Raw genomic sequence first — 12,559 nt, forward strand, 5'->3', positions numbered from 1 at the left:
ATTAGTGGAAATTTTATAATTATTTCAGTATCTGAACACAAAATAAATGGAAAGGGAATTTATGTCTCCCTCTTTGACTTATATGCTAAAAATCCTAATTATTTAGAATCCAGGCAGTCATCTTAGTTATCTCTAATTATTAATGTGACAATTCTAAAATGTTAGCATCCAATTTAACAATGTTTACTGATTTATTATTGGTATTAGATTTAAAGTTTATAAGTGTTTGATATAGATAACAGAAACCTAAATTGCATATTTTTATTTATCTCCATATTTATATAATGTAAATGACTTTTATTTCCATGTGCTAAATCAACATTTATATAATAGTCATACATATATCTTAATTGGTGAACTTATCTCCTACGATAATTTAGTTATAATGCCTGTCCTCAAGAAATCCAAAAACTCAGCTGGGCGGTGGTGGCGCACAACTTTAATCCCAGCACTCAGGAGGCAAAGGCAGGCGGATCTCTATGAGTTCAAGGACAGCCAAGGCTACACAGAGAAACCTTGTCCCGGGGAAAAAAAGAACTCCAAAAAAAAAAAAATCTATCAAAAACATACATAACTAATTCCAAGCAGACTTTTCCACTGATTTTTTCGTTCACTTGACATCCCATCTCAGTACCTCCCTCACCTCCTCCCAGTCTCTCCTTCACAGATTCCCTGCCCCAATTCTTCCTTCTACTTCTTAGAAAAGTGGAGACCCCATATGGGTACCAAACAACCCTACCACATCAAGTCACATCAGGACTAGGCACATCCTCTCCCACTGAGGCCAGACAAGGCAGCCCAGCTAGGAGGAAGGGATGCAAAGGCAGGCAACAGAGTCAGAGAGCCCCCTCTCCAGTTGTTAGGGGACCCACATGATGACCTAGGTCCAGCCCATATGTGATCCATGGTTCAATCTCTATGGGACCCCATGGGCCAGGTTAGATGTATGTATAGGTTTTCTTGCAGTGTCCCTTGACCCCTCCTGCTCCCTCAATCCTTACCCATAGTCATCCACAAGACTCCCTGAGCTCAACCTAATGTTTGGCTGTGGATCTCAGCATGTTTCTATCAGCTGCAGGATGAAGCCTCTAAGAAGAGTTATGCTAGGCAACTGTCTACAAGCATAGCAGAGTATCATTAGTGGTGCCTGGGGCTGACTCTCTCCCATGGAATGGGTCTAAAATTGAGCCAGTCATTGGTTGGACATTGCCTCAATCTCTGCTCCATCTTTATCCCAGTGTATCTTATAGGCCAGACAAATTGGGGTTAAAGGTTTTGTGGTGGGTTGATGTCTGTATCGCTCTACTGGAAATCACGCCTGGCTACAGGAGATAGTCACTTCAGGATAGATGACCCACTGCTAGGTGTCTCACCTAGGGTCACCCCCATAACCTCCCATGAGCCTCCTCTTTCCCAGAGATGTCCACCACTGATTTCCCTTTTCTCTCCTAGCCCTGTCACATCCTACCCCTGCTCTCCCCACACAGTCACCCCACAACATCTGGTCCACTCCCCGTTCCTCTCTCACTCAGTTCCCTCCCTTCATCTATCAAATGTCTATTTTATTTCCCTTTCTGGGTGAGATTTAAGCATCCTCCCTTGGGCGCTCTTTGTTACTTAGCTCCTATAGGTCTACGGATTGTAGCATGGTTACCTTGTACCAAATGGCTAAAATCCACTTATAAGTGATTACGTATCATGTGTGTCTTTCTGGGTCTGGGATACCTCACTAATATCTTTTCTAATTTCATCCATTTGCCTGCAAACTTCATGAAGTCACTGTCTTTAATAGCTGAGTAGTATTCCATTGTATAAAGGTACCACATTTTCTTTATCCATCCTTCAATTGAGGAATATCTAGGTTATTTTCAGTTCCTGGGCTATTACAAATAAGACCACTTTGAACATAGCTGAGCATGCATCCTTGTTTTACGGTAGAACACCCTTTGGGTAAATGACCAGGAGTGGTATAGCTGGGTCTTGAGGTAGACCTATTCCCAGTTTTCAGAGAAACTTCCAGATTGATTTCTACAGTGGTTGTACAAGTTTGTATTCCCACCAGCAAAGGAAGAGTGTTCCCCTTGCTCCACATCCTCATCAGCATGTGCTGTCACTTGAGGTTTTGATCTTAGCCCTTCTGAAAGGTATAAGATGGAATCTCAGAGTTGTTTTGATTTGCATCTCCCTGAGGACTAAGGAAGTTGAATATTTCTTTAAGTATTTCTCAGCAATCAGAGACGCCGCTGTTATGAATTCTCTGTTTAATTCTGTAACTCATTTTCTAATTGGGTTATTTGGTTTGAACTAAATTCTTGAGTTCTTTATACATATTGGATATCAACCTCTATTGAATGTTGGGTTGGTGAAGATCTTTTCCTATTCTGCAATCTGTCTTCATGTTCTGTTGACAGTGTCCTTTGCCTTACAGAAACTTTCAGTTTCTTGGGGTCCCATTTATGAATTGTTGATCTTAGAGCCTGAGGTGTTGGTGTTCTATTCAGAAAGTCATCTCCAATATCAAAGTATTCAAGAGTATTCCCACTTTCTCTACTACTAGATTTAGTGTATCTGGTTTTGTGTTGAGGTCTTTTATCCACTTGGACTTGAGTTTTGTACAGTGTGATTAAATATAGATCTATTTGCATTCTTCTACATGCAGATATCCAGTTATACCAGCATTTCTTTTTATTAAAGATGCTTTCTTTTCTATTGTATAGGTTTTGCTTTATCAAAACCTAACTGAACATAGGTATGTGGATTTGTTTCTGGGTCTTCAATTTGATTCCATTGATCAACCTCTTTCTATGCCAATGCCATGCAGTTTTTATTATTATCACCCTATAGTACAGCTTGAAATCAGGGTTGGTGATACCTCCAGAAATTCTTTCCTTGTGCAGAATTGTTTTAGCTATCATGGAGTTTTTGGCTTTCCATATGAAACTGAGAATTTCTCTATTAAGGTCTGTAAACAACTGTGCTGGAATTTTGATGGGAATTGCAGTTAATCTGTAGATTGCTTAAGATGGCCATTTTTACTGTTAATCCCACTAATCTATGAGCATGAAAGATCTTTCCATCTTCTGATATCTTCTTCAATTTCTTTCTTCAGAAACTTTAAGTTCTTGTTTTGTTTTGTTTTGTTTTTCGAGAGAGGGTTTCTCTGTGTAGCCTTGACTGTCTTGGGCTCACTTTATAAACAAGGCTGGCCTCGAACCCACAGAGATCCACCTGCCTCTGACTCCCAAGTGCTGGGATTAAAGGCGTGCACCACGACCACCCAGCCTGAAGTTCTTGCCATACAGGACTTTCACTTGCTTGGTTAGAGTTACACTAAGATATTTTATATTATTTGTGGCTATTGGGAAGAGTGTTATTTCCCTAATTTCTTTCTTAGCCCATTTATCATATGGACTAAGGAAGGCTACTGATTTTTTTTTTAAGTTAATTTTCTATCCAGCCACTTTGCAAAAGATGTTTATCAGCTGTAGTTGTTCTCTGGTAGAATTCTGGGGTCACTTATATGTATATTATCATATTATTTACAAATAGCAATACTTTAATTCTTCCCCTAGGATTGGTACCCCTTGATCTCCTTAGTTGTCTTATTGCTTTAGCTAGAACTTCAAGTACTATACTGACTATATACAGAGAGAGTGGACAGCCTAGTCTTGTGCCTGATTTTAAAAGAATTGCTTTAAGTTTCTTTCCATTTAATTTGATGTTGGCTATCAGATTGCTGTATATTGTCTTTATTGTGTTTAGGTGTGGGCCTGGTTCCCTGATATCCCTAGGACTTTTAACATGAATGGGGTGTTGGATCTTGTCAAAGGCTATTTTCAACATTTAATGAGATGGTCATGTGGGGGGTTTTTTCTTTCAGTTTGTTTATATGGTGGATTATGTTGGTAGATTATATTAAGCCATCCTTGCAACTATGGAATCAAGCCTACTTGATCATGATGTCTGATGCTTTTTGTGTGTTTTTTGTGAGTATTTTATTGAGTATTTTTGAATCAATGTTGATAAGGTAAATTGGTCTGAAATTCTCTCTGTTGAGTCTTTGTGTGGATTAGGCATCAGGATGACTGTGACCTCATAGAGTTTGGCAATGTTCCTCTGTTTCTATTTTGTGGAACAGTTTGAGGAATACTGGTATTACTTCTTTGAATTCTGTGCTGTAACCACCTGGCCCTGGACTTTTTGGGATTGGGAGACTTTTGATGACTACTTCTATTTTTTTAGGGGTTATATGTCTATTAAAATTGTTTGCCTGATCTTGATTTAACTTTGGTAAGTACAATCTATAAAGAAAACTGTCCATTTCAATAAGATGTTCCAATTTTGTGAAGTACAGGATTTTGAAGGAAAGCCTAATGATTGTTTCTGTGGTGTCTGTTGTTATGTCCCCCTTTTTGTTTCTGATTTTATTAATTTGGATACAGTCTCTCTGCCTTTTAGTTAGTTTAGCTAAGAGTTTGTCTATCTTGTCGATTTTCTCAGAGAATCAACTCTTGGTTTCACTGATTCTTTGTATTGTTCTGTTTCTAATTTATTGATTACAACCCTGAGTTTGATTATTTCCTGCTATCTACTCCTCTTGGGTGTGTTTGCTTCTTTTTTTTCTAGTGTGCAGTTAAGTTGCTAATATGAGATCTCTCCAATTTCTTTATGAAGACATTTACTGCTATAAACTTTCCTCTTGGCACTGCTTTCATTGTGTCCTGTATGTTTGGGTATTTAGTGCCTTCATTTTCATTGAATTCTAGAAAGTCTTTAACTTATTTTTGCCCTGACCCAGTAGTCACTGAATACAGAGTTGCTCAACTTCCATGAGCTTGTAGGCTTTCTGTTGTTTCTGTTGTTGAAGTCCAACTTTAATCCATGGTAGTCTAGTAAGATACAAAGGGCTGTTTCAATTTTCTTGAATCTCTTGAGGCTTACTTTGCAACCAACTATGTGGTCAATTTTGGAGAATGTTCCATGAGGTGCTGAGAAGACAGTATACTTTTTTGTATTTGAGTGAAATGTTCTGTAGATATCTGGTAGGTTAATTTGAGTCATTGTGGGAAGCCATGCCAAATTCTGCCATGACAGAAATCCCATGCTTAGGCTGCATGCTGTGACCTTCCAGCTGCTGATCTCTGCCAGAGGAGGTCTTTGTGTTCCAGGCCATCCTTGGACTATTTACCTTTGAAAGAAGTAGGGAAATCCCTACTGAGAAACACCTGGAGGGTTAAGGAGGTTCTTACCGAGAGCTATTCAGGCTATTGTGTTCTTCTTACCTTGGGAGCTAGGGAGAGAGGGATCAGAATAGATCCTATTGACCTTACTATATAAAGTCTTACTCATCCACATTAAAGAGAAACCTTGATCAGAAATTTCCTGACTTGATTCCTTATTTGTCATGTCTCTGTATCCTACTTTCAATCCCTATGCCCTCTTTCAGGTGAACCCTAATTCAATTTTTCCCGCGGGCTAGGACCCGACAAGTCATAGCATCTGTTAGTTTCATTATTTCTCTTTATGTCTTGATGAGCTGTACATTCAGTAGAGTGGAGTATTAAAGTCTCCCACAACTAATGTGCGGGGACCAATGTGTGATTTAAGCTTTAATAATGTTTCTTTTATGAATGTGTGTGTCCTTGTATTTGGGGCATAGATGTTCATAATTGAGACATCATCTTCATGGATTTTTCCTTTAATGAGGATAAAGAGTCCTTCTCCATCTCTTTTGATTAATTTCGGTCAAAAGTCTATTTTATTTGTTTGGTTTGTTTATTGGTTTGTTTGTTTTTAATATTTTATTAATTTATTCATATTACATCTCAATTGTTATCCCATCCCTTGTATCCTCCCATTCCTCCCTCTCTCCCATTTTCCCTTTACTCCCCTCCCCTATGACTGTGACTGAGAGGGACCTCCTCCCCCTGTATATGCTCATAGGGTATCAAGTCTCTTCTTGGTAGCCTGCTATCCTTCCTCTGAGTGCCACCAGGCCTCCCCATTCAGGGGACGTGGTCAAATATGGGGCACCAGAGTTCGTGTGAAAGTCAGTCCCCACTCTCCACTCAACTGTGGAGAATGCCCTGTCCATTGGCTAGATCTGGGTAGGGGTTTGAAGTTTACTGCATGTACTGTCCTTGGCTGGTGCCATAGTTTGAGCAGGACCCCTGGGCCTAGATCCGCCCATCATAATGTTCTTCTTGCTACTTCAGCTTTTTTCTTGGGTTCATTTTCACAGAAAGCCTTTTCCCAGCATTTCATTCTGAGGTAATGTCTATCTTTATTACTGAGGAATGTTTCTTGTATTCAGCAGAATGATAGATCCTGGTTTTGTATCTACTATGTTAGCCTGTGTCTTTTTATTGGGGAACTGAGTTCATTGATATTGAGAGATATTAATGACTAATGATGGTTAAATCCTGTTATTTTAGATGTTAGTGGCAGTCTCGTGTGTGTGTGTGTGTGTGTGTGTGTGTGTGTGTGTGTGTGTGTGTGTGTGTTTCCTGTGTTTTCTTGGATGTACTTAACCAACCTCCTTGGGTTGGAATTTTCCTTCTGGTATCTTCTGTAGGGCTGAGTTTATGAATTAATATTGTCTAAATTTAGTTTTGTCATGGAATATCTTGTTTTCTCCTTCTATAGTGCTTAAAAGTTTTGCTTGGTATAGTAGTCTGCGCTGACATCTGTGGTCTCTTAGAGTCTGCAAGACATCTGTCCAGGCCCTTCTGGCTTTTAGAGTCTCTGTTGAGAAGTTGGGTATAATTCATATATTACTTCGCCTTTCTCCCCTGAAGCTTTTAATACTTTTTCTTTGTTCTGTACCTTTAGTGTTCTGATTATTATGCAGTGGGGAATAATTTCCATTCTGGTCCAATCTATTTGGTGTTCTGTAAGCTTCTCATATGCATATAGGCATCTCTTTCTTTAGGTTGGAAATTTTGTCTTCTAAGATATTGTTGAAAATATTTTCTGGGCCTTTGAAAATGGGAATCTTTTCTTTCTTCTATTCCTATTATTGCTAGCTTTGGGCTTTTCATGGTGCCCCAGATTTCTTGGATGTTTTGTGTTAGGAACTTTTTAGATTTAACATTTTCTTTTTTTGTGTTTTTTGTTTGGTTGGTTGGTTAGTTGGTTTTTGTTGTTGTTGTTGTTGTTGTTGGCTTTTTTTTGTTTGTTGGTTGGTTGGTTGGTTGGTTGGTTTTTGGGGTGTTTTTGGTTTTGGTTTTGGTTTTTTGGTTTTTTGGTTTTTCGAGACAGGTTTTCTCTGTGTAGTGTTGGCTGTCCTGGACTTGAATTGTAGACTAGGCTGGCCTCAAACTCACAATGATCCGCCGGCCTCTGCCTCAGGAGTACTGTGATTAAAGGTGTGCAGTGTATGGATTTCTTCAATCGTATCTTCTACGCCTGAAATTCTCTCTTCCATTTCTTGCATTCTCTTGATGATGTTTGCATCTGTAGTTCCTGTTATCTTCTGTAGGTTTTCCATCTCCAGGATTCCCTCGGTTTGTGTTTTCTTTATTGCTTCTATTTCCATTTTGAGGTCTTGAACAGTTTTATTTATTTCCTTCACTTGTTTTATTGTATTTCCTGTATTTCTTTAAGAGATTTATTCATTTCCTTTTCAAAGACCTCTATCATCTTCATAAGATTGGATTTACGGTCATGTTCTTGTGTTTTGGCTGTGCTAAGGTATCCAGGGCTTGCTCTAGTAGGATAGGTAGGCTCTGGCTCTATCATACTGCCCTGACTCTTGTTGACTATTCTTATGCTGGCCTTTACCAATCGGGTTGTCTCTGGTGCAAATTGGCCACTTTTTTTAAATAACAGGAAAAGGACCAAGTCATTCTATTTACAAAATCTAGGTAAGTTGAACCTTAAAATTTACACACACACACACACACACAAACACACATACACACACATTAATTAACTATAATTAATTATGTAAAAGAAAAACAGCTTTAAGAAAAAGAAAATTAATAAAATAAAGTGAGTACAACTGTCAACTTACTACTCTCTTTATAAGAATAAAAGATTTGGGTGACTACTCAGGTAGCAAACTGTCTCTGTCAACTTCTCATTTGGAAAGCCACTAACCTGCACACCCAACATACTCAGGTAATCAAGTTTATTCCTTCTCAAGTATCTGATAGAGTTGAAAACCAGGTAGCTTAGTTTTACAATGAAGCTTAGTTGTTTAGGGATTAAGATTTTTTTTAGGTCTAGATAGATGTTTTAAGTTGATAATGACAATATGTGATGGACAGTGATTTACATTCAGAATTTTAGATGCACCAAGATAGAAAAGATGTTTTCTTCAAGGCTGTCAAATACCAATAGCCAAAAGACTAAGATGTAACATTTATATAATTCCTGATTGTGTCATGGTTCTTCTTCTATAGGTAGTCTATTGTATATATGTGTAATAATATAAATGTATATGTAAAACAAAAATGGAATAAAAGAGAGCAGGACACAGTGGCATGCACCTGTAATCCCAGCACTCTGTGCAGCAGAGGCAGACAGATCTCTGTGAATTCAGGACTAGTCTAATCTACAAAGCAAGTCCAGGACAGCTAAGGCTACACAAAGAAACCCTGTCTTATTAAAAACAAAACAAAACAACAAAAAAAAAAAAAACGAAAAAAAGCAAAGAAAGAAAAAGAAAGAGAAAATGAAAAAAATAAAAGAGCACATGTTTAACTATCAACATGCAAATGTGCAACGAAAGAAGTACCTACCCTGCCCTTCAATCAATACTAAATAATTACTATGACATTTACAATAATGGGGAGAAATTTCCTTTTTATTGCATACACATGCAAAATAAATGATTTTTTTTAATTTGCTGATCTAATTGATAATAGGAACAAATAAAGTATATGAAAAGACCTTCTTTCAAAAACAAAAATTCAGGGCCCAGAGGGATGATACAAAGGTTAACCGCACTGGGCTCCTTCTGCAGAGGACCTGGATTTGGTTCTCACCACCTACATGTCTGTTCACAACTATCTATAACTCCTGTTCCAGGGGATCCAACACCCTCTTTTGACCTCTGGGGCCACCAGCCATGCACATGGTGTCCAGATATACATGCAGGAAAAGCACCCATACACATAAAGGTAAAATAAGGAAATCTTTGAGATATGTATATAACAAAATTTCAAGCTGGGTATATGGCTCCATGGGTAAAACACTTGCCACCCAAGTGTGAGGACAAGTGTTTGCATTTCCAGCACCTACCAAAAAGCTAGGCATGGCAGTGCACCCAATCCCAGTACTCAATAAGCAGAGACAGAATCACCAGGGCAAGCTGACTGGTGAGACAAGCAGAGTCAGTAAGCTCCAGGCTGAGCAAGAGACCACATCTCGGTAAGTGAGCAATAGAGCAACAAACTAACACACCTTGCAATAACATCTGGACTTGCAAACACACACACAAAAGTACCACAGCACCCACCCACACATGAGCCATATACACAATACAAATATGTATAACAGATACACACATCCAATAAAACAAAAGGAAAATCCTTATTCAATAAGACAAATTAAGTCTTTTACAACACTGCATGACTTCAGATTATTAGTGACACATTAGGAAAGCAACTGTATGAAATTTCATATAAGCAGAAAGCAAAATATTTGACATCATAAATGACAAAGGCAATCTGCACCAACTTTTGTTCATTTTAAGATAATTCATAATAATTCTACAGTGTTACATTCCATCAAACAACTTCATAATTCAGTCTTTACAATGGGATCTTCGGTTAATTAGGAGTATGCTTCAGCCCTCAAATACCATAAGCAAACCTAAGTATAATTACCCTTAGTTCAAAAAAATAACTTTAAAAATGTCCAGTTAGATACTTCTGCACAATATTAACATTAAGAGCATGCTACTAATTTTTGAAATGTGTTTGCCTCAAAAGCCCAGAAGTAAAACACGTTCACTAAAAATCTTACATGATCTGCCAAGACTAGCATAATTATGAAAATATTTAACACTGAAGCCATCTGAAATCACAACCTGCATCAGATTACAGTGATGTCATAATAAGCATTCCAGCCAAAGCCACTCAATTCTACCATAGTCCAATAAATCTGGTGTACAAGAGAAAACATTTCAAAGCAAAAGAAAGAAGTTATTTTATTTTTTAAATGCTATTAGAAGCAAAAGGGAATGTAGCAAATAAATATGAGTTTCCAAAGAGTTAAATAAAATTTTTTTAAAAACACCATTAATAGAGCTTCTCTAGAGAACTACATTGTTGTTACTGGAAAGAAAAAAGCAAACTTTATATGTTTATAATAAACTTGAAATTTTAGTACATATACAAATTGCCATTAATCATGGTGCTCAAAGAAATATATGCTATGAAACAAACATTACCAAATGTGAATACTTCTTTCTTTACTGTGGTTGAGAAACTATGATTATATACATATTAAACTAGGTAAGAATCCTTTTGGTAATTTGAATGTTTTGACTTCAATTATATATTTTAATTTTCTCAATTACAAGTGGGCTTCTAGTCAAAACCTGCCCAACCCAATTAAATAAAAATAAAGTCAAATATAAAACAATCAGATAAATATACTATATACAAAACTGGAATTGCTTCCATCATTATTTTTAAATTCATCCTATGCTTTTTCACCAGTAAGCATATTTTTGGAATACTTTAAATTTTTATAAATTGAAAACCTCCAACTTAAGTAAAGGAAACCATGTTCTCAAAATACTCATCAGAATATTTGAGATAACATTTAACCCCAAAACATTACATTTCTATCTTTCTTATTTTGAATTTCAATTTTTTCCAAAATTGTAAAGCATATTTCATTGCAAAAGAATGTTTTCTCTTGAGGATCACACAGCAATTTCTGAAAATACTGCACTTTGTTCCTCATTAAACAAACAAGAATGCCAATTCTTCCTAACAGAGAGAAATGAGGCAAGTACTAAATGCAAATAGATCCATTACTTTTGTTTGAAAGATCATGGCTTAGGTAGCACACTGTACCATTGGCCTCTACAGGTCAAGTAAAAGTTAAAAACCATCAACTAGCAAATTCACAAAGTTGAGATAAGATTGAAGACAAAACTTAAAATAGGTAACTGGATCCTTCTAAAATCAACAACAAATTAAGATACAAGAAAGAGTTGATGAAAAGAGAAACTGAGTGGTGGAATGAAGTGATACTGTTAACAGTAAAAGTTTAAAGAAAAAATTTTCCATCACTTGGCAACAAGAAAATGTCCTCCTTGTCCTCTATATAACAAAACTCAACAACCCGCCAGAAGTAACCCTAGGAGTACCAAACAAAATAATATCTGGCAGATGGTATGTTTCACACTGCAGAATTTGAAAAACTAGTTTGTGCACCATACCATTGATACATGTTCAGCTCTTCAATGGGCAACTGCTTTGAGTTCCGAAAAGGCTGATTTTTTAATTACATGTTTATTGGAAGTAATGTCTATTATAGGGATACCTGTACAAATTAAGACTGATAATATCCAGAAAAATGAAGGAATTCTTTACATATTATAATATAAAGTACATTATGGGTATACCACACAATCCTAAAGATCTAATAAGAAATGCTTATTAAAAAAATGAAAGAATAAAGAGCCCCCGCCCCAGGGATTGACTAAATAGTGCTTTCTTCATTCCAAACTTTCTGAATGATAATGAAAAAGGAACAGCAGCAGCCAAGAGACAGTGGATTATTTAAAAAAAAAAAAAAAAAAGGAATTGTGGAATTAAATCAACCTGTCTACTATAAGGATGTGTTAACATTAGAATACAAACCTGCAATAGTTTTGCATTGGGGACGCACTTTTGTTTATGTTTCTACAGAAAATGAAAACCTGTGGATACCATCAAAACTTACCAAGTTTAGAATTGATCAGGAGCAGACTCCTGAAAACCTTGACCACTGACCTGAAAAGCACTTAGTTTATTGAAAATGTCCTGTTTACAATTTTTCACTAAACCCAGTATAACTAGTGGCCTAAAACAGAAAGGGGGAAATGTAGTGAGAATTTTTGGTTTCTTTAAAAACACAGAACTGTTATGGGAATGTTTTTGTTTTAATCCATGTGTCAGATATGGGGCTGCTTCAGATTGCCCACAGCAGCTGACTATGATTTGCCTTGTGCTCTGGCAGGGGTGTGATTCTGCCATCTGAAGATAGTTAATATTTGAATTCTGGGGACTCTTCAGGGGTACAGACGTGCCAGGGCCTGCAGAGCTGTGGTGTCAGCTGCTGCTACCCCTGCTGATCGCTGTTGCTAGCTGCTGGTTGGAGATAACCTGACAACAAAGATCCAATCTGTGCCAGCAGGAAGTAGTCTAACAATACTGACACCCTTTCCCTTCTAACCTTCCTTCTAGTGTCGGGAAGTTGCAAGGATAAAAGAAGGGTGAAGAAGGGGCTTAGATAAAAGAACCCAATAAATAGTCAAAAAGTCAGGCAACACGATGTGTGTTGTGCTTTCTGACACCAAACCCAGTGAACAAAAAAGGATGAAGCTCATCCAGCA

General features: G+C 37.3%; 1 protein-coding gene across 4 annotated transcripts in view; it reads right to left on the reverse strand.

Moving 5' to 3' along the window:
• VPS13B (vacuolar protein sorting 13 homolog B) overlaps positions 1-12,559 on the reverse strand; it is a 517,649-nt gene that overhangs the window by 491,800 nt on the left and 13,290 nt on the right. The gene's annotated exons all lie outside the window — the stretch shown is intronic.

This window comes from Acomys minous, assembly GCF_964271855.1.
Source record: "Acomys minous genome assembly, chromosome: 12".
Lineage (NCBI taxonomy): Eukaryota > Metazoa > Chordata > Mammalia > Rodentia > Muridae > Acomys > Acomys minous.